The following is a 21510-nucleotide window of genomic DNA, read 5'->3' on the forward strand; positions in this document are numbered from 1 at the left end:
AAAAGGTCCCCAGGCCACAGAAAAGGTCCCCAGACCTTCGAAAAGATTCCAAGGTCCTCGACAAGGTCCCCAGGCCCCGAAAAGGTCGCCAGGGATCAGAAAAGGTCCCCAGGCCACAGAAAAGGTCCCCAGTCCCCAGAAAAGGTCATCGGCCTCAGAAAATGTCCCCAGGCCCTCAGAAAGGTCCCCAGGCCCCAGAAAAGGTTCTCAGGAACCAGAAAAGGACTGCATGCACCTGAAAAGGTCCCCAGGACCCTGAAAAGGTCCTCAGGCACCCAAAAAGGTCCCGAGGCCTCATAAAAGATCCCCAGGCCCTGAGAAGCTTCCCAGGCCCTAGAAAAAGTCCCCAGGCCCACAAAAAGGTCTGCAGGCCCCCTGAAATGTCCTCATGCCTCCTAAAAGATTCAAAGGCCCCCAAAAAGGTCCCAAGGTACCTGAAAAGATCCCCAGGCCCCTAAAAGGTCCCCAGGCCCCCAAAAGGTCTCCAGGCCCTAAAAAAGGTCCTCAGGCCTCTGAAATATTCCCCAGGGTCCGACAAAGGCCCCAAGGCCATGAAAAGGTCCCCAAGCACCCAAAAAGGTCCTCAGGCCACCAAAAAGTCACAAATTCCCGAAAAGGTCCACAGGTCCTAGAAAAGGTCCCCATGCCACCAAAAAGGTCCCAATTTACCCAAAAAGGTCCCAAGGCCCACGAATAGGTCCCCAGGCCCCACAAAATGTGCTCAGGCATCCGTAAAGGACCCGACGCCCTAGAAAAGGCCCCAACGCCCTTGAAAAGGTCCCTAGGACCCCCAGAAGGTCCCTAGGCCCCACAAAAGGTCCTCAGGCATCCAGAAAGGTCAGCAGGCCCCAAAAAAGGTTCCCAGGCCACTGAAAAGGTCGCCAGGCCCCGGAAAAGGTCACAATTTCCCCAAAAAGGTTCCCAGGCCCCCAAAAGGTCCCAAGGTCCTCAAAAATGTCCCCAGGATGCAGAAAATGCCCACTGGCCCCAGAAAAGGTCCACAGGTCCCTGAAAAGGTCCCCAGGCTCCCGTATAGGTCCCGAGGCCCCAGAAAAGGTCACCATCCCCCCAAAAAGGTCTCCAGACACCAGAAAAAATCTCGAGACCCCGAAAAAGTCCCCAGACTCTGTGAAAGGTCCTAAGTTCTTCGAAATGGTCCCCAAGTACCCGAAAATATCCCTAGGCCCCGAAAATGTCCAGAGGTCCTAAAAAAGGTCCTCATACCTCCAAAAAGGTCCCAATTTCCCCAAAAAGGTCCCCAGACCCTCAAAAAGGTCCCCAGGCCACAGAAAATGTCCCCAGGCCTCAGAAAAGGTGCCCAGCTCCAGAAATAGTCCCTAGGTCCCAGAAAAGGTTCCCTGTCCCCCAAAAAAGCCCACAGGCCACCGAAAAGGTCCCAAGGCCCCAGAAAAGGTCCCCAGGCCCCCAAAAAGGTCCCCTGGAATTAGAAAAGGTCTCCAGGCCCCAAAAAAAGTCCCCAGGCCCCCAAAAAGGTCCATAGGTTCCAGAAAAGGTTACCAGGAACCTGAAAAGGTCTGCAGGCCACAGAAAAGGTCCACAGGCTGCAAAAAGGTCCCCAGGATCCAGAAAAGGTCCCCAGGTCCCAGAAAAATTCCACAGGCTCCAGAAAATATCAGCAGGCCCTAGAAAAGTTTGTGACACCCCAGAAAAAGTCCCAACTCCACAGAAAAGGTAACCAGCCCTCAGAAAAGGTTCCCTTGTCCAAGAAAAGGTCCAAAAGGCCCCAGTAAACATCCCAAGGCTCCGAAAAATGGATCCAGGACCCCAAAAAGGTATTCTGGCCTTAGAAAAAGTCCCCAGGCCACAGAAAAGGTCCCCAGACCCCCGAAAAGATCCCAAGGTCCTCGACAAGGTCCCCAGGCCCTGAAAAGGTCGCCAGGGATCAGAAAAGGTCCCCAGGCCACAGAAAAGGTCCCCAGTCCCCAGAAAAGGTCATCGGCCTCAGAAAATGTCCCCAGGCCCTCAGAAAGGTCTCCAGGCCCCAGAAAAGGTTCTCAGGAACCAGAAAAGGACTGCATGCACCTGAAAAGGTCCCCAGGACCCTGAAAAGGTCCTCAGGCACCCAAAAAGGTCCCCAGGCCTCATAAAAGATCCCCAGGCCCTGAGAAGCTTCCCAGGCCCTAGAAAAAGTCCCCAGGCATACAAAAAGGACCCCAGGCCCCACAAAAGGAGCTGAGGCCCCCAAAAAGGTCCCCAGGCCCCCGAAAATTTCCCCAGGCCCCTGTAAAAGTCCCCATGCCCCCAAAAAGGTGTCCAGGCCCCAAAAAAGGTCCCCAGGCCCTGAGAAGGTCCCCTGGCCCTAGAAAAAGTCTGCAGGCCCCACAAAAAGAGCTCAGGCATTAAAGACCTCAGGCATTAAAAAAGGTCCCTAGGCCCCAAAAAACTTTCCCAGGCCCCTGAATAGGTCGCCAGGAACTGGAAAAGGTCACATTTTCTCCAAAAAGGTTCCAAGGCTGCAAAAACGTCCCAAGGTCCTTGAAAACGTCCCCAGACCGCAGAAAATGTCCACGGGTCCCTGAAAAGGTCCACCGTTCCCTGAAAAGGTCCCCAGTCTCCCATAAAGGTCCCCAGGCCCCCGAAAAGGTCACTTTCCCCCCAAAAATGTCTCTAGACACCAGAAAAAATCTCCAGACCCCGAAAAATCCCCCAGACTCCCAGAAAGGTCCCAAGTTCTTCGAAATGGTTACCAAGCACCCAAAAATATCCCAAGGCCCCAAAAAGGTCGAGAGGTCCTAGAAAAGGTCCCCATGCCACTGAAAAGGTCCCAATTTCTCCAAAAAGGTCCCCAGGCCCCCAAAAAGGCCCTCAGGCCACCAGAAAAGGCCTCCAGGCCCCAGAAAAGGTCCTCAGGCTCCCAAAAAGATCCAAAGGTCCCCGAAAAGGTACGTAGGCCCCCGAAAAGGTCGCCAGGCATCAGAAAAGGTCCCTAGTCAGCAAAACTTGTCCCTAGGCCCCAGAAAAAGTCCTCAGCCCCAGAAAATGTCCCCAGGCCCCCAGAAAGGTCCCCAGGCCCCAGAAAAGGTCCCCAGGCCCTGAGAAGGTCCCAAGGCCCTAGAAAAAGTCTGCAGGCCCCACAAAAAGAGCTCAGGCCCCCAAAAAGGTCCCCAGGAACCAGAAAAGGTCGCCAGGGACTGGAAAAGGTCACATTTTCCCCAAAAATGTTCCAAGGCTGCCAAAAGGTCCCAAGGTCCTTGAAAAGGTCCCCAGACCACAGAAAACGTCCACGTGCCCCAGAAAAGGACTGCATGTGCCTGAAAAGGTCCCCAGGGAACTGAAAAGGTCCCCAGGCACCCAAAAAGGTCCACAGGCCTCATAAAAGGTCCCCAGGCCCTGAAAAGGTCCCCAGGCCCTAGAAAAAGTCTGCAGGCCGCACAAAAACAGCTCAGGCCCCCAAAAAGGTCCCCAGGAACCAGAAAAGGTCGCCAGGGACTGGAAAAGGTCACATCTTCCCCAAAAATGTTCCAAGGCTGCCAAAAGGTCCCAAGGTCCTTGAAAAGGTCCCCAGACCACAGAAAACGTCCACGTGCCCCTGAAAAGGTCCACCGTTCCCTGAAAAGGTCCACAGACCTAAGAAAAGGTCCCCAGGCCCTGAATGGGTCTCCAGGCTCTAGAAAAAGTCCCCAGGCCCCCAAAAATGTCCCGAGGCTCCACAAAAGGTTCTCAGGCCCCAAAAAGGTCCCCAGACCCCAGAAAAGATCCCCAGGCCCCTGAAAAGGTCCCCAGGCCCCTAAAAAGGTCCGAAGGCCCCACAAAAGGTCCTTAGGCATCGAAAAAGGTTCCCAGGCCCCTGAAAAGGTCGCCAGGGCATGGAAAAGGTCACAATTTCCCCAAAAAGGTTCCAAGGCCCCCAAAAGGTCCCAAGGTTCTCGAAAGGTCCCCAGGCCACAGAAAATGTCCAAGGGCCCTCAGAAAGATCCACAGGTCCCCGAAAAGGTCCCCAGGCTCCCGTAAAGGTCGCAGGCCCCCGAAAAGGTCACCATCCCCCCAAAAAGGTCTCTAGGCACAAGAAAAAATCTCAAGACCCAGAAAGTCCCCAGACTCCCAGAAAGGTCCCAAGTTCTTCGAAATGTTCCCCAAGCACCCGAAAATATCCCAAGGCCAACGAAAAGGACCCCAGACCCCCTAAAAGGTCGCTATGCCCCTGAAAAGGTTCCCAAGCCCCTGAAAATGTCCCCAAGCTCCAGGAAAGGTACCCAGGCCCCAAAAAAGGTATGAAGGTCACAAAATGGTCCCCAGGTTCAAGGAAAGGTCCCCAGGCCCCCTAAAAGGTCCCCTGGAATTAGAAAAGGTCTCAAGTCCCCAAAAAAGGTCATCAGGAACCCAAAAAGGTCCCTAGGCCCCAGGAAAGGTTACGAGGAACCTGAAAAGGTCCCCAGGCCCCAGAAAAGATCCCCAGGCCACAAAAAGTTCCCCATGCCCCAGAAAAGGTCCTGAGATCCCAGAAAAGGACCATAGGCTTCAGAAAATATCAGCATGGCCCAGAAAAGGTCATGATGCCTCAGAAAAAGTCCCAACGCCACAGACAAGGTCCCCAGGCCCCTAAAAAGGTCACCATGGATCAGAAAAGGTCCCCAGGCCACAGAAAATGTCCCCTGTCCCCAGAAAAGGTCATCAGCCTCAGAAAATGTCCCCAGGCCCCCAGAAAGGTCCCCAGGCCCCAGAAAAGGTTCCCAGGAACCAGAAAAGGACTGCATGCACCTGAAAAGGTCCCCAGGACCCTGAAAAGGTCCTTAGGCACCCAAAAAGGTCCCCAGGCCTCATAAAAGGTCCCCAGGCCCTGAAAAGCTTCCCAGGCCCTAGAAAAAGTCCCCAGGCCCACAAAAAGGACCCCAGGCCCCACAAAAGGAGCTGAGGCTGCCAAAAAGGTCCCCAGGCCCCAGAAAAGGTCCCCAGCCCCTTGAAAAGATCCCCATGCCCCCAAAAAGGTCCCCAGGCCCCAAAAAAGGTCCTCAGGCATCCGAAAAGGTCCCCAGGCCCAAAAAAAATTTCCTATGCCCCTGAAAAGGTCGCCAGGGCCTGGAAAAGGTCACATTTTCCCCAGAAATGTTCCAAGGCTGCCAAAAGTTCCCAAGGTCCTTGAAAAGGTCCCCAGACCACAAAAATTGTCCATGTGCCCCTGAAAAGGTCCACAGTTCCCTGAAAAGGACTCCAGTCTCCCATAAAGGTCCCCAGGCCCCCGAAAAGGTCACCATTCCCCCAAAAATGTCGCTAGACACCAGAAAAAATCTCCAGACCCCGAAAAATCCCCCAGACTCCCAGAAAGGTCCCAAGTTCTTCGAAATGGTTACCAAGCACCCAAAAATATCCCATACCCCCAAAAAGGTCCAGAGGTCCTAGAAAAGGTCCCTATGCCACTGAAAAGGTCCCATGGCCTTAGAAAAGGTCCCCAGGCCACAGAAAAGGTCCCTAGGCCCCCAAAAAGATCCCAAGGTCCCAAAAAGGTTCCTAGGCCCCCGAAAAGGTCGCCAGGCATCAGAAAAGGTCCCCAGTCAGCAAAAAATGTCCCTAGGCCCCAGAAAAAGTCCTCAGCCCCAGAAAATGTCCCCAGGCAACCAGAAAGGTCCCCAGGCCCCAGGAGAGGTTCCCAGGAACCAGAAAAGGACTGCATGTGCCTGAAAAGGTCCTTAGGCACCCAAAAAGGTCCACAGGCCTCATAAAGGGTCCCCAGGCCTTGAAAAGGTCCCCAGGCCCTAGAAAAAGTCCAGAGGCCCCACAAAAAGAGCTCAGGCCCCCAAAAAGGTCCCCAGGCCCCAGAAAAGGTCCCCAGGCCCCTGAAAAGGTCGCCAGCACCTGGAAAAGGTCACATTTTCCCCAAAAAGGTTCAAAGGCTGCCAAAAGATCCCAAGGTCCTTGAAAAGGTCCCCAGACCACAGAAAATGTCCATGCGCCCCTGAAAAGGTCCACCTTTCCCTGAGAAGGTCCCCAGTCTCCCATAAAGGTCCCCAGGCCCCCGAAAAGGTCACCATCCCCCCAAAAATGTCCCTAGACACCAGAAAAAATCTCCAGACCCCGAAAAATTTCCCAGACTCCCAGAAAGGTCCCAAGTTCTTCGAAATGGTTACCAAGCACCCAAAAATATCCCATGGCCCCGAAAAGGTCCAGAGGTCCTAGAAAAGGTCCCTATGCCAATGAAAAGGTCCCAATTTCCCCAAGAAGGTCACCAGGACCCCTAAAAGGTCCCCAGGCCCCAGAAAAGGTTCCCAGGAACCAGAAAAGGACTACATGTGCCTGAAAAGGTCCCCAGGGCCCTGAAAAGGTCGTCAGGCACCCAAAAAGGTCCACAGGCCTCATAAAAGGTCCCCAGGCCCTGAAAAGGTCCCCAGGCCCTAGAAAAAGTCTACAGGCCAAACAAAAAGAGCTCAGGTCCCCAAAAAGGTCCCCAGGCCCCAGAAAAGGTCCAAATGCCCCTGAAAAAGTCGCCAAGGCCTGGAAAAGGTCACATTTTCCCCAAAAAGGATCCAAGGCTGCCAAAAGGTCCCAAGGTCCTTGAAAAGGTCCCCAGACCACAGAAAATGTCCATGCGCCCCTGAAAAGGTCCACCATTCCCTGAAAAGGTCCCCAGTCTCCCATAAAGGTCCCCAGGCCCCCGAAAAGGTCACCATCCCCCCAAAAATGTCCATAGACACCAGAAAATATCTCCAGACCCCGAAAAATCCCCCAGACTCACAGAAAGGTCCCAAGTTCTTGGAAATGGTTACCAAGCACCAAAAAATATCCCATGGCCCCGAAAAGGTCCAGAGGTCCTAGGAAAGGTCCCTATGCCACTGAAAAGGTCCCAATTTCCCCAAGAAGGTCCCCAGGACCCCTAAAAGGTCCTCAGGCAACAAGAAAAGGCCCCTAGGCCCCAGAAAAGGTACCATGGCCTTAGAAAAGGTGGTCCAGGCCACAGAAAAGGTCCCCATGCCCCCAAAAAGATCCCAAGGTCCCAAAAAGGTCCCTAGGCCCCCGAAAAGGTCGCCAGGCATCAGAAAAGGTCCCCAGTCAGCAAAAAATGTCCCTAGGCCCCAGAAAAAGTCCTCAGCCCCAGAAAATGTCCCCAGGCAATCAGAAAGGTCCCCAGGCCCCAGAAAAGGTTCCCAGGAACCAGAAAAATACTGCATGTGACTGAAAAGGTCCCCAGGGCCCTGAAAAGGTCCTCAGGCACCCAAAAAGGTCCACAGGCCTCATAAAAGGTCCCCAGGCCCTGAAAAGGTCCTCAGGCCCCTGAAAAGGTCGCCAGGTCCTGGAAAAGGTCACATTTTCCCCAAAAAGGTTCCAAGGCTGCCAAAAGGTCCCAAGGTCCTTGAAAAGGTCCCCAGACCACAGAAAATGTCCACGGGCCCCTGAGAAGGTCCACCGTTCCCCGAAAAGGTCCCTAGTCACCCATAAAGGTCCCCAGGTCCCCGAAAAGGTCACCATCCAACCAAAAATGTCTCTAGACACCAGAAAAAATCTCCAGACCCCGAAAAATCCCCCAGACTCCCAGAAAGGTCCCAAGTTCTTCGAAATGGTTACCAAGCACCCGAATATATCCCAAGGCCCCGAAAAGGTCCAGAGGTCCTAGAAAAGGTCCCCATGCCACTGAAAAGGTCCCAATTTCCCCAAAAAGGTCCCCAGGCCCCCGAAAAGGTCCTCAGGCCCCCAGAAAAGGCCCTCAGGCCCCAGAAAAGGTACCATGGCCTTAGAAAAGGTCCCCAGGCCACAGAAAAGGTCCACAGGCCCCCAAAAAGATCCCAAGTTCCCTGAAAATGTTCCTAGGCCACCAAAAAGGTTGCCAGGCATCAGAAAAGGATCCCAGTCAGCAAAAAATGTCCCTAGACCCCAGAAAAAGTCCTCAGCCCCAGAAAATGTCCCCAGGCCCCCAGAAAGGTCCCCAGGCTCCAGAAAAGGTTCCCAGGAACCAGAAAAGGACTACATGTGCCTGAAAAGGTCCCCAGGGCCCTGAAAAGATCCTCAGACACCCAAAAAGGTCCACAGGCCTCATAAAAGGTTCCCAGGCCCTGAAAAGGTCCCAAGGCCTTAGAAAAAGTCTGCAGGCCCCAGAAAAAGAGCTCACACCCCCAAAAAGGTCCCCAGGCCCCAGAAAAGGTCCCCAGGCCCCTGAAAAGGTCGCCAGGGCCTGGAAAAGGTCACATTTTCCCCAAAAAGGTTCCAAGGCTGCCAAAAGGTCCCAAGGTCCTTGAAAAGGTCCCCAGACCGCAGAAAATGTCCACGGGCCCCTGAAAAGGTCCACCACTCGCCAAAAAGGTCCCCAGTCTCCCATAAAGTTCCCTAGGCCCCCGAAAAGGTCACCATTTCCCAAAAATGTCTCTAGACACCTGATAAAATCTCCAGACCCCTAAAAATCCCCCAGACTCCCAGAAAGGTCACAAGTTCTTTGAAATGGTTACCAAGCACCCAAAAATATCCCATGGCCCTGAAAAGGTCCAGAGGTCCTAGAAAAGGTCCCCAAGCCACTTAAAAGGTCCCAATTTCCCCAAAAAGGTCCCCAGGCCCCCAAAAAGGTCCTCAGGCCCCCAGAAAAGGCCCCCAGCCCCAGAAAAGGTAAAATGGCCTTAGAAAAAGGTCCCCAAACCACAGAAAAGGTCCCCAGGCGCCCAAAAAGATCCCAAAGTCCCCGAAAAGGTCCCTATGCCCCCAAAAAGGTCGCCAGGCATCAGAAAAGGTCCCTAGTCAGCAAAAAATGTCCCTAGACACCAGAAAAAGTCCTCAGCCCCAGAAAATGTCCCCAGGTAACCAGAAATGTCCCCAGGCCCCAGAAAAGGTTCCCAGGATCCAGAAGAGGACTGCATGTGCATGAAAAGGTCCCCAGGGCCCTGAAAAGGTCCCCAGACACCCAAAAAGGTCCACAGGCCTCATAAAAGGTCCCCAGGCCCTGAAAAGGTCCCCAGGCCCTAGAAAAAGTCCGCAGGCCCCACAAAAAGAGCTCAGGCCCCCCAAAAGGTCCCCAGGCCCCTGAAAAAGTCCCTATGCCCCCGAAAATGTCCCCAGGCCCACACAATAGGTCCTAAGGCATCCAAAAAGGTCCCCAGGCCCCTGAAAAGGTTCCCAGCCCCCTGAAAAGATACCCAGGCCCTGTAAAAGGTCCCAAGGCCGCCAAGAAGGTCCCAAGGGCCCCAAAAAGGTCTGCAGGCCCCCTGAAATATCCTCATGACTCCTAAAAGATCCAAAGGCCCCCAAAAAAGGTCCCAAGGTACCTGAAAAGATCCCCAGGCCCCTAAAAGGTCCCCAGGCCCCCAAAAGGTCTCCAGGCCCTAAAAAAGGTCCTTAGGCCTCTGAAATATTCCCCAGGGTCTGACTAAGGCCCTAAGGCCACGAAAAGGTCCCCAAGCACCCAAAAAGGTCCTTAGGCCACCAAAAAGTCACAAATTCCCGAAAAGGTCCACAGGTCTTAGAAAAGGTCCCCATGCCACCAAAAAGGTCCCAATTTACCCAAAAAGGTCCCAAGGCCCACGAATAGGTCCCCAGGCCCCCAAAAAAGTTCCAAGAACACAGAAAAGGTCTGCATGCCCCTGAAAAGGTCCCCAGGCCCCTAAAAAGGTCCAAAGGCCCCACAAAAGGTCCTCAGGCATCGAAAAAGGTTCCCAGGCCCCTGAAAAGGTCGCCAGGGCATGGAAAAGGTCACAATTTCCCCAAAAAGGTTCCCAGGCCCCCAAAAGGTCCCAAGGTTCTCAAAAGGTCCCCAGGCCTCAGGAAATGTCCACAGGCCCTTGAAAAGATCCACAGGTCCCCGAAAAGGTCCCCAGGCTCCCGTAAAGGTCGCAGGCCTCTTAAAAGGTCACCATCCCCCCAAAAAGGTCTCTAGGCACCAGAAAAAATCTCCAGACCCAGAAAGTCCCCAGACTCCCAGAAAGGTCCCAAGTTCTTCGAAATGTTCCCCAAGCACCCGAAAATATCCCAAGGCCCACAAAAAGGTCCCCAGATCCCCTAAATGGTCCCATTGCCCCGGAAAAGGTTCCCAAGCCCCCGAAAATGTCCCCAAGCTAAAGGAAAGGTCCCAAGCCCCAAAAAGGGTATGAAGGTCAGAAAATGGTCCCCAGGTTCAAGGAAAGGTCCCCAAGCCCCTTAAAAGGTCCCCTGGAATTAGAAAAGGTCTCAAAGCCCCAAAAAAGGTCCCCAGGAACCCGAAAAGGTCCCTAGTCCCCAGGAAAGGTTACCAGGAACCTGAAAAGGTCCCCAGGCCCCAGAAAAGATCCCTAGGCAACAAAAGGGTCCCCATGCCCCTGAAAAGGTCCCAAGGCCCTTGAAAAGGTCCCCAGACCACAGAAAATGTCCATGCACCCCTGAAAAGGTCCACCGTCCCCTGAAAAGGTCCCCAGTCTCCCATAAAGGTCCCCAGGCCCCCGAAAAGGTCACCATCCCCCCAAAAATGTCCCTAGACACCAGAAAAAATCTCCAGACCCCGAAAAATCCCCCAGACTCCCAGAAAGGTCCCAAGTTCTTCGAAATGGTTACCAAGCACCAAAAAATATCCCATGGCCCCGAAAAGGTCCAGAGGTCCTAGAAAAGGTCCCTATGCCACTGAAAAGGTCCCAGTTTCCCAAGAAGGTCCCCAGGACCACTAAAAGGTCCTCAGGCCCCCAGAAAAGGCCCTTAGGCCCCAGAAAAGGTCCCCAGGCCACAGAAAAGGTCCCCAGGCCCCCAAAAAGATCCCAAGGTCCCAAAAAGGTCTCTAGGCCCCCGAAAAGGTCGCCAGGCATCAGAAAAGGTCCCTAGTCAGCAAAAAATGTCCCTAGGCCCCAGAAAAAGTCCTCAGCCCCAGGAAATGTCCAAAGGCAACCAGAAAGGTCCCCAGGCCCCAGAAAAGGTTCCCAGGAACTAGAAAAGGACTGTATGTGCCTGAAAAGGTCCCCAGGGCCCTGAAAAGGTCCTCAGGCACCCAAAAAGGTCCACAGGCCTCATAAAAGGTCCCCAGGCTCTGAAAAGGTCCCCAGGCCCTAGAAAAAGTCCACAGGCCCCAAAAAAAAGAGCTCAGGCCCCCAAAAAGGTCCCCAGGCCCCAGAAAAGGTCCCCAGGCCCCTGAAAAGGTCGCCAGGGCCTGGAAAAGGTCACATTTTCCCCAAAAAGGTTCCAAGGCTGCCAAAAGGTCCCAAGGTCCTTGAAAAGGTCCCCAGACCGCAGAAAATGTCCACGGGCCCCTGAGAAGTTCCACCATTCCCCGAAAAGGTCCCCACTCTCCCATAAAGGTCCCCAGGCCCTCGAAAAGGTCACTATCCAACCAAAAATGTCTCTAGACACCAGAAAAAATCTCCAGACCCTGAAAAATCTCCCAGACTCCCAGAAAGGTCCCAAGTTCTTCGAAATGGTTACCAAGCACCCGAATATATCCCAAGGCCCCGAAAACGTCCAGAGGTCCTAGAAAAGGTCCCCATGCCACTGAAAAGGTCCCAATTTCTCCAAAAAGGTCCTCAGGGCCCCCAAAAGGTCCTCAGGCTCCCAGAAAAGGCCTCCAGGCCTCAGAAAAGGTACCATGGCCTTAGAAAAGGTCCCCAGGCCACAGAAAAGGACCCCAGGCCCCCAAAAAGATCCCAAGGTCCCCGAAAATGTCCCTAGGCCCCCGAAAAGGTCGCCAGGCATCAGAAAAGGTCCCCAGTCAGCAAAAAATGTCCCTAGGCCCCAGAAAAAGTCCTCAGCCCCAGAAAATGTCCCCAGGCCCCCAGAAAGGTCCCCAGGTCCCAGAAAAGGTTCCCAGGAACCAGAAAAGGACTGCATGTGCCTGAAAAGGTCCCCAGGGCCCTGAAAAGGTCCTCAGGCACCCAAAAAGGTCCACAGGCCTCATAAAACGTTCCCAGGCCCTGAAAAGGTCCCCAGGCCCTAAAAAAAGTCTGCAGGCCCCACAAAAAGAGCTCAGGCCCCCAAAAAGGTCCCCAGGCCCCAGAGAAGGTCCCCAGGCCCCTGAAAAGGTCGCCAGGGCCTGGAAAAGGTCACATTTTCCCCAAAAAGTTTCAAAGGCTGCCAAAAGGTCCCAAGGTCCTTGAAAAGGTCCCCAGACTGCAGAAAATGTGCATGGGCCCCTGAAATGGTCCACCGTTCGCCAAAAAGGTCCCCAGTCTCCCATAAAGGTCCCTAGGCCCCTGAAAAGGTCACTATCCCCCAAAAATGTCTCTAGACACCTGAAAAAATCTCCAGACTCCGAAAAATCCCCCAGACTCCCAGAAAGGTCCCATGATCTTCAAAATGGTTACCAAGCACCCAAAAATATCCCAAGGCCCCGAAAAGGTCCAGAGGTCCTAGAAATGGTCCCCATGCCACTGAAAAGGTCCCAATTTCCCCAAAAAGGTCCCCAGGCCCCCGAAAAGGTCCTCAGGCCCCAGAAAAGGCCCCCAGGCCCCAGAAAATGTACAATGACCTTAGAAAAAGGTCCCCAGGCCACAGAAAAGGTCCCCAGGCCTCCAAAAAGATCCCAAGGTCCTCAAAAACGTCCCTAGGCCCCCGAAAAGGTCGCTAGGCATCAGAAAAGGTCCCCAGTCAGCAAAAAATGTCCCTAGGCACCAGAAAAAGTCCTCAGCCCCAGAAAATGTCCCCAGGCAACCAGAAAGGTCCCGAGGCCCAAGAAAAGGTTCCCAAGCCCCTGAAAAGATTCCCAGGCCCCGTAAAAGGTCCCTTGGCTGCCAAAAAGGTCCCAATTGTCCCCTAAAGGTCCCTATGCCCCTAAAAGGTCCTCATGCCTCCTAAAAGGTCCCCAGGCCCCCGAAAAGGTCCCGAGGCCCCCGATAAGAACTTGAGGCCGCAAAAAGGTCACCAGGCCCCCAAAAGGTCTCCAGGCCTTATAAATGGTCCCTAGGCAGATGAAATATTCCCCAGGCCCCCACAAAGGACCCAAGTCCCCAAAATGGTCCCCAAGCTTCCAAAAAGGTCCCCATGCCCCAGAAAAGGTATCCAATCCCCAGAAAAGGTCCGAAGGCTGCAGAAAAGGTCCCCAGGCCCTAGAAAAGATCCCCAGCCCCAGGAAAAGTCCCCACGCACCCAGAAAGGTCCCCAGGCCCCAGAAAAAGTTCCCAGGACCCAGAAAAGGTCTGCATGCCCCTGAGAAGGTCCCTAGGCCCCTGAAAAGGTTCTCAGGTACCCAAAAAGGTCCATAGGCCTCATGAAAGGTCAGCAGGCCCAGAAATGGTCCCTAGGCTCTAGAAAAAGTCCGCAGGCCCCGAAAAACGTCCTCAGGCCCCACAAAAGGTGCTCAGGCCCCTGGAAAGGTCCCCAGGCCCCAGAAAAGATCCTCAGGCCTTTGAAAAGGTCCCCAGGCCCCCAAAAAGGTCCACAGGCACCACAAAAGTTCCTCAGGCATCCAAAAAGGTCCCTAGGCCCCAAAAAAGGTTCCCAGGCCCCTGAAAAAGTCGCCAGAGCCCAGAAAAGGTCACATTTTCCCCATAAAGGTCCCCAGGCCCCTGTAAAGGTCCTCAGGCCCTCGAAAAGGTCACCATCCCCCCAAAAAGGTCTCCAGGCACCAGAAAAAATCTCGAGACCCCGAAAAAGTCCCGAGACTCATAGAAAGGTCCCAAGTTCTTCGAAATGGTTCCCAAGCACCCGAAAATATCCCAAGGCCCCGAAAAGGTCCAGAGGTCCTAGAAAAGGTCCCCATACCACTGAAAAGGTCCCAATTTCCCCAAAAAGGTCACAGGCCCCCAAAAAGGTCCCTAGGCTGCAGAAAAGGTCCCCAGGCCCCAGAAAAGGTGCCCAAACCCAGAAAAGGTCCCCAAGCCCCAGAAAAGGTTCCCTGTCCCCGAAAAAAGCCCATAGGCTACCAAAAAGTTCCCAGGCCCCAGAAAAGGTCCCCAGGCCCCAGAAAAGGTCCCCAGGTCCCAGAAAAGGTCCCCAGGCCCCCAAAAAAGTACCAAGGTCCCAAAATGGTCCCCAGGCTCAAGGAAAGGTCCCAGGAACCATAAAAGGTCCCCTGGAATTAAAAAAGGTCTCCAGGCCCCAAAAAAGGTCCCCAGGAACCCGAAAAGGTCCCTAGGCCCCAGGAAAAGTTACCAGGAACCTGGAAAGGTCCCCAGACCCCAGAAAAGGTCCCAAGGCCACAAAAAGGTCCCCAGGCCCCAGATAAGATCCACAGGTCCCAGAAAAGGATCAAAGGCTCCAGAAAATATCAGCAGGCCCCAGAAAAGGTTGCGATACCCCAGAAAAAGTTCCAACGCCTCAGAAAAGGTCCCCAGTTCTCAGAAAAGGTCCCCCTGTCCAAGAAAAGGTCCCAAGGCCCCAGAAGACGTCCCAAGGCCCCAGAAAATGTCCTCAGGCCCCAGAGAAGGTTCCAAGGCTCCAAAAAAAGTCCCAAGGCCCCCAAAAAGGTCTGCTGTCTTTAGACAAGGTCCCAAGCCCCAGAAAAGGTCCCCAGGCCCCAGAAAAAGCCCCAAGGCCCCAGAAAAGGTACCATGGCCTTAGAAAAAGTCCCCAGGCCACAGAAAAGGTCCCCAGGCCCCTGAAAAGATTCCCTGGCCCTGAAAAAGGTCCCCAGGCCACCAAAAAGGTCCCAAGGGCCCCAAAAAAGTCTGCAGGCCCCCTAAAATGTCCTGATGTCTATTAAAAGGTCCAAAGGCCTCCAAAAAGGTCCCTAGGTACCCGAAAAGATGCCTAGGCCCCGAAAAGGTCCCCAGGCCCCCAAAAGTTCTCCAGGCCCTAAAAAAGGTCCTCAGGCCCCTAAAATATTTCCCAGGGTCCGACAAAGGCCCAAAGGCCAAGAAAAGGTCCCCAGGCCCCCAAAAAGATCCCAAGGTCCCAAAAAGGTCTCTAGGCCCCCGAAAAGGTCGCCAGGCATCAGAAAAGGTCCCTAGTCAGCAAAAAATGTCCCTAGGCCCCAGAAAAAGTCCTCAGCCCCAGGAAATGTCCAAAGGCAACCAGAAAGGTCCCCAGGCCCCAGAAAAGGTTCCCAGGAACTAGAAAAGGACTGTATGTGCCTGAAAAGGTCCCCAGGGCCCTGAAAAGGTCCTCAGGCACCCAAAAAGGTCCACAGGCCTCATAAAAGGTCCCCAGGCTCTGAAAAGGTCCCCAGGCCCTAGAAAAAGTCCACAGGCCCCAAAAAAAAAGAGCTCAGGCCCCCAAAAAGGTCCCCAGGCCCCAGAAAAGGTCCCCAGGCCCCTGAAAAGGTCGCCAGGGCCTGGAAAAGGTCACATTTTCCCCAAAAAGGTTCCAAGGCTGCCAAAAGGTCCCAAGGTCCTTGAAAAGGTCCCCAGACCGCAGAAAATGTCCACGGGCCCCTGAGAAGGTCCACCATTCCCCGAAAAGGTCCCCAGTCTCCCATAAAGGTCCCCAGGCCCTCGAAAAGGGCACTATCCAACCAAAAATGTCTCTAGACACCAGAAAAAATCTCCAGACCCTGAAAAATCTCCCAGACTCCCAGAAAGGTCCCAAGTTCTTCGAAATGGTTACCAAGCACCCGAATATATCCCAAGGCCCCGAAAACGTCCAGAGGTCCTAGAAAAGGTCCCCATGCCACTGAAAAGGTCCCAATTTCTCCAAAAAGGTCCTCAGGGCCCCCAAAAGGTCCTCAGGCTCCCAGAAAAGGCCTCCAGGCCTCAGAAAAGGTACCATGGCCTTAGAAAAGGTCCCCAGGCCACAGAAAAGGACCCCAGGCCCCCAAAAAGATCCCAAGGTCCCCGAAAATGTCCCTAGGCCCCCGAAAAGGTCGCCAGGCATCAGAAAAGGTCCCCAGTCAGCAAAAAATGTCCCTAGGCCCCAGAAAAAGTCCTCAGCCCCAGAAAATGTCCCCAGGCCCCCAGAAAGGTCCCCAGGTCCCAGAAAAGGTTCCCAGGAACCAGAAAAGGACTGCATGTGCCTGAAAAGGTCCCCAGGGCCCTGAAAAGGTCCTCAGGCACCCAAAAAGGTCCACAGGCCTCATAAAACGTTCCCAGGCCCTGAAAAGGTCCCCAGGCCCTAAAAAAAGTCTGCAGGCCCCACAAAAAGAGCTCAGGCCCCCAAAAAGGTCCCCAGGCCCCAGAGAAGGTCCCCAGGCCCCTGAAAAGGTCGCCAGGGCCTGGAAAAGGTCACATTTTCCCCAAAAAGTTTCAAAGGCTGCCAAAAGGTCCCAAGGTCCTTGAAAAGGTCCCCAGACTGCAGAAAATGTGCATGGGCCCCTGAAATGGTCCACCGTTCGCCAAAAAGGTCCCCAGTCTCCCATAAAGGTCCCTAGGCCCCTGAAAAGGTCACTATCCCCCAAAAATGTCTCTAGACACCTGAAAAAATCTCCAGACTCCGAAAAATCCCCCAGACTCCGAAAAATCCCCCAGACTCCCAGAAAGGTCCCATGATCTTCAAAATGGTTACCAAGCACCCAAAAATATCCCAAGGCCCCGAAAAGGTCCAGAGGTCCTAGAAATGGTCCCCATGCCACTGAAAAGGTCCCAATTTCCCCAAAAAGGTCCCCAGGCCCCCGAAAAGGTCCTCAGGCCCCAGAAAAGGCCCCCAGGCCCCAGAAAATGTACAATGACCTTAGAAAAAGGTCCCCAGGCCACAGAAAAGGTCCCCAGGCCTCCAAAAAGATCCCAAGGTCCTCAAAAACGTCCCTAGGCCCCCGAAAAGGTCGCTAGGCATCAGAAAAGGTCCCCAGTCAGCAAAAAATGTCCCTAGGCACCAGAAAAAGTCCTCAGCCCCAGAAAATGTCCCCAGGCAACCAGAAAGGTCCCGAGGCCCAAGAAAAGGTTCCCAAGCCCCTGAAAAGATTCCCAGGCCCCGTAAAAGGTCCCTTGGCTGCCAAAAAGGTCCCAATTGTCCCCTAAAGGTCCCTATGCCCCTAAAAGGTCCTCATGCCTCCTAAAAGGTCCCCAGGCCCACGAAAAGGTCCCGAGGCCCCCGATAAGAACTTGAGGCCGCAAAAAGGTCACCAGGCCCCCAAAAGGTCTCCAGGCCTTATAAATGGTCCCTAGGCAGCTGAAATATTCCCAAGGCCCCCACAAAGGACCCAAGTCCCCAAAATGGTCCCCAAGCTTCCAAAAAGGTCCCCATGCCCCAGAAAAGGTATCCAATCCCCAGAAAAGGTCCGAAGGCTTCAGAAAAGGTCCCCAGGCCCTAGAAAAGATCCCCAGCCCCAGGAAAAGTCCCCAGGCACCCAGAAAGGTCCCCAGGCCCCAGAAAAAGTTCCCAGGACCCAGAAAAGGTCTGCATGCCCCTGAGAAGGTCCCTAGGCCCCTGAAAAGGTTCTCAGGTACCCAAAAAGGTCCATAGGCCTCATGAAAGGTCAGCAGGCCCAGAAATGGTCCCTAGGCTCTAGAAAAAGTCCGCAGGCCCCGAAAAACGTCCTCAGGCCCCACAAAAGGTGCTCAGGCCCCTGGAAAGGTCCCCAGGCCCCAGAAAAGATCCTCAGGCCTTTGAAAAGGTCCCTAGGCCCCAAAAAAGGTTCCCAGGCCCCTGAAAAAGTCGCCAGAGCCCAGAAAAGGTCACATTTTCCCCATAAAGGTCCCCAGGCCCCTGTAAATGTCCTCAGGCCCTCGAAAAGGTCACCATCCCCCCAAAAAGGTCTCCAGGCACCAGAAAAAATCTCGAGACCCCGAAAAAGTCCCGAGACTCATAGAAAGGTCCCAAGTTCTTCGAAATGGTTCCCAAGCACCCGAAAATATCCCAAGGCCCCGAAAAGGTCCAGAGGTCCTAGAAAAGGTCCCCATACCACTGAAAAGGTCCCAATTTCCCCAAAAAGGTCACAGGCCCCCAAAAAGGTCCCTAGGCTGCAGAAAAGGTCCCCAGGCCCCAGAAAAGGTGCCCAAACCCAGAAAAGGTCCCCAAGCCCCAGAAAAGGTTCCCTGTCCCCGAAAAAAGCCCATAGGCTACCAAAAAGTTCCCAGGCCCCAGAAAAGGTCCCCAGGCCCCAGAAAAGGTCCCCAGGTCCCAGAAAAGGTCCCCAGGCCCCCAAAAAAGTACCAAGGTCCCAAAATGGTCCCCAGGCTCAAGGAAAGGTCCCAGGAACCATAAAAGGTCCCCTGGAATTAAAAAAGGTCTCCAGGCCCCAAAAAAGGTCCCCAGGAACCCGAAAAGGTCCCTAGGCCCCAGGAAAAGTTACCAGGAACCTGGAAAGGTCCCCAGACCCCAGAAAAGGTCCCAAGGCCACAAAAAGGTCCCCAGGCCCCAGATAAGATCCACAGGTCCCAGAAAAGGATCAAAGGCTCCAGAAAATATCAGCAGGCCCCAGAAAAGGTTGCGATACCCCAGAAAAAGTTCCAACGCCTCAGAAAAGGTCCCCAGTTCTCAGAAAAGGTCCCCCTGTCCAAGAAAAGGTCCCAAGGCCCCAGAAGACGTCCCAAGGCCCCAGAAAATGTCCTCAGGCCCCAGAGAAGGTTCCAAGGCTCCAAAAAAAGTCCCAAGGCCCCCAAAAAGGTCTGCTGTCTTTAGACAAGGTCCCAAGCCCCAGAAAAGGTCCCCAGGCCCCAGAAAAAGCCCCAAGGCCCCTGAAAAGGTACCATGGCCTTAGAAAAAGTCCCCAGGCCACAGAAAAGGTCCCCAGGCCCCTGAAAAGATTCCCTGGCCCTGAAAAAGGTCCCCAGGCCACCAAAAAGGTCCCAAGGGCCCCAAAAAAGTCTGCAGGCCCCCTAAAATGTCCTGATGTCTATTAAAAGGTCCAAAGGCCTCCAAAAAGGTCCCTAGGTACCCGAAAAGATGCCTAGGCCCCGAAAAGGTCCCCAGGCCCCCAAAAGTTCTCCAGGCCCTAAAAAAGGTCCTCAGGCCCCTAAAATATTTCCCAGGGTCCGACAAAGGCCCAAAGGCCAAGAAAAGGTCCCCAAGCACCCAAAAAGGTCCTTATGCCACCAAAAAGACCCAAGGCCCTGAAAAGGTCTACAGGTCCTCGAAAAGGTCCCCCTGCTACCAAAAAGGTCCCAATTTACCCAAAAAGGTCCCTGGGCCCACAAAAAAGTCCCCAGGCTGCAGTAAAAGTTCCCCGGACCCAGAAAAGGTCTGCATGCCCCTGAAAAGTTCCCTAGGCTCCTGAAAAGCTACTGAGGCACCCAAAAAGGTCCACAGGCTTAAGAAAAGGTCCCTAGGCCCTGAAAAGGTCTCCAGGCCTTAGAAAAAGTCCCCAGGCCCCCAAAAAGGTCCCCAGGCCCCACAAAAGACGCTCAGGCCACAAGAAGGTCCCCAGGCCCCAAAAAAGATTCCCAGGCCCCTGAAAAGGTCGCCAGGGCCCCAAAAAGGTCACAATTTCCCTGTAAAGGTTCCCAGGCCCCCAAAAGGTCCCAAGGTTCTCTAAAAGGTTCCCAGGCAGCAGAAAATGTCCACGGACCGCCCAAAAAATCCACAGGTCCCTGAAAAGGTCCCCAGGCTCCCATAAAGGTCTGCAGTCCACCGAAAATGTCACCATCCCCCCAAAAAGGTCTCAAGGCACCAGAAAAAATCTCCAGACCCCAAAAGTCCCTAGACTCCCAGAAAGGTCCCAAGTTCTTCGAAATGGTCCCCAAGCACCCAAAAAAATCCCATGGCCCCGAAAAGGTCCAGAGGTCCTAGAAAAGGTCCCCATACCACCAAAAAGTTCCCAATTTCCCCAAAAAGGTCCCCAGGCCCCCAAAAAGGTCCCCAGGCTGCAGAAGAGGTCCCCAGGCCCCAGAAAAGGTGCCCAGATCCAGAAAGGTCTCCAGGTCCCAGAAAAGGTTACCTGTCTGCAAAAAAAGCCCACAGGCCACCGAAAAGGTCCCCAGGCCCCAGAAAATGTCCCCAGGCCCCAAAAAGGTCCCCTGGAATTAGAAAAGGTCTCCAGGCCCCAAAAAAGGTCCCAAGGCCTCCAAAAAAGGTCCGTAGGCCTCAGGAAAGGTTACGAGGAACCTGAATCGGTCCCCAGGCCACAGAAAAGGTCCCCAGGCAACAAAAAGGTCCCCAGGCCCCAGAAAAGGTCCCTAGGTCCCAGAAAAATACCACAGGCTCCAGAAAATATCAGCAGGCCCTAGAAAATGTCGAGACGCCCCAGGAAAAGTCCCAACACCACAGAAAGGGTCCCCAGTCCTCAGAAACGGTCCCCATGTCCAAGAAAAGGTCTGAAAGGCCTCAGTAAACGTCCCAAGGCCCCAAAAAATGTCCTCAGGTGCAAGAAAAGGTTCCAAGGCTCCGAAAAATGGCCCCAGGCCCCCGAAAAGGTACGCTGGGCTTAGAAAAGGTCCCCAAGCCCCAGAAATGGTCCACAGGCCATAAGAAAAGGCCCCCAGGCCCCCAAAAAGCTACCCTACCATTAGAAAAGGTCCCCAGGCCACAGAAAAGGTCCCCAGACCCCCGAAAAGATCCCAAGGTCCCCAAAAAGGTCCCCAGGCTTCCGAAAAGGTCGCCAGGCATCAGAAAAGGTCCCCAGGCAACAAAAAAGGTCCCCAGTCCCCAGAAAAGGTCATCAGCCTCAGAAAATGTCCCCAGGCCCCCAGAAAGGTCCCCAGGCCCCAGAAAAGTTCCCAGGAACCAGAAAAGGACTGCATGCACCTGAAAAGGTTCCCAGGACCCTGAAAAGGTCCTCAGGCACCCAAAAAGTTCCCCATGCCTCATAAAAGGTTCCCAGGCCCTAGAAAATGTCCCCAGGCCCTTAAAAAGGACCCCAGGCCCCACAAAAGAAGCTCAGGCACCCAAAAAGGTCCCCAGGCCCCAGAAAAGGTCCCCAGGCCACTGAAAAGTTCCCCATGCCCCCAAAAAGGTCCCCAGGCCCTACAAAATTTCCTTATGCATTCGAAAAGGCCCCCAGGCCCCAGAAAAGGTTCCCAAGCCAATGAAAAGATTCACAGGCCCCATAAAAGGTCCCTTGGCTGCCAAAAAGGTCCCAATTGCCCCCAAAAGGTCCCTATGCCCCCTAAAAGGTCCTCATGCCTCCTAAAAGGTCCCCAGGCCCCCGAAAAGGTCCCCAGCCCCCCGAAAAGATCCTAAGGCCGCAAAAAGGTCACCAGGCCGCAAAAAGGTCACCAGGCCCCCAAAAGGTCTCCAGGCCCTAAAAATGGTCCCTAGGCAGCTGAAATATTCCCCAGGGCCCCACAAAGGAACCAAGTCCCCAAAATGGTCCCCAAGCTTCCAAAAAGATCCCCATGTCCCAGAAAAGGTATCCAATCCCCAGAAAAGGTCCAAAGGCTGCACAAAAGGTCCCCAGGCCCTAGAAAAGGTCCCCAGCCCCAGAAAAAGTCCCCAGGCACCCAGAAAGGTCCCCAGGCCCCAGAAAAAGTTCCCAGGACCCAGAAAAGGTCTGCATGCCCCTGAGAAGGTCCCCAGGCCCCTGAAAAGGTTCTCAGGTACCCAAAAAGGTCCATAGGCCTCATAAAAGGTCGGCAGGCCCAGAAATGGTCCCCAGGCTCTAGAAAACGTCCGCAGGCCCCGAAAAACGTCCTCAGGCCCCACAAAAGGTGCTCAGGCCCCTAGAAAGGTCCCCAGGCCCCAGAAAAGGTCCTCAGGCCTTTGAAAAGGTCCCCAGGCGCCCAAAAAGGTCCACAGGCACCACAAAAGTTCCTCAGGCATCCAAAAAGGTCCCTAGGCCCCAAAAAAGGTTCCCAGGCCACCGAAAAAGTCGCCAGAGCCCGGAAAAGGTCACATTTTCCCCAAATAGGTTCCCAGGCCGCCAAAAGGTCAGAAGGTCCTTGA

This window comes from Cherax quadricarinatus, chromosome 9 (genome assembly GCF_038502225.1).
Source record: "Cherax quadricarinatus isolate ZL_2023a chromosome 9, ASM3850222v1, whole genome shotgun sequence".
Classification (NCBI taxonomy): Eukaryota; Metazoa; Arthropoda; class Malacostraca; order Decapoda; family Parastacidae; genus Cherax; species Cherax quadricarinatus.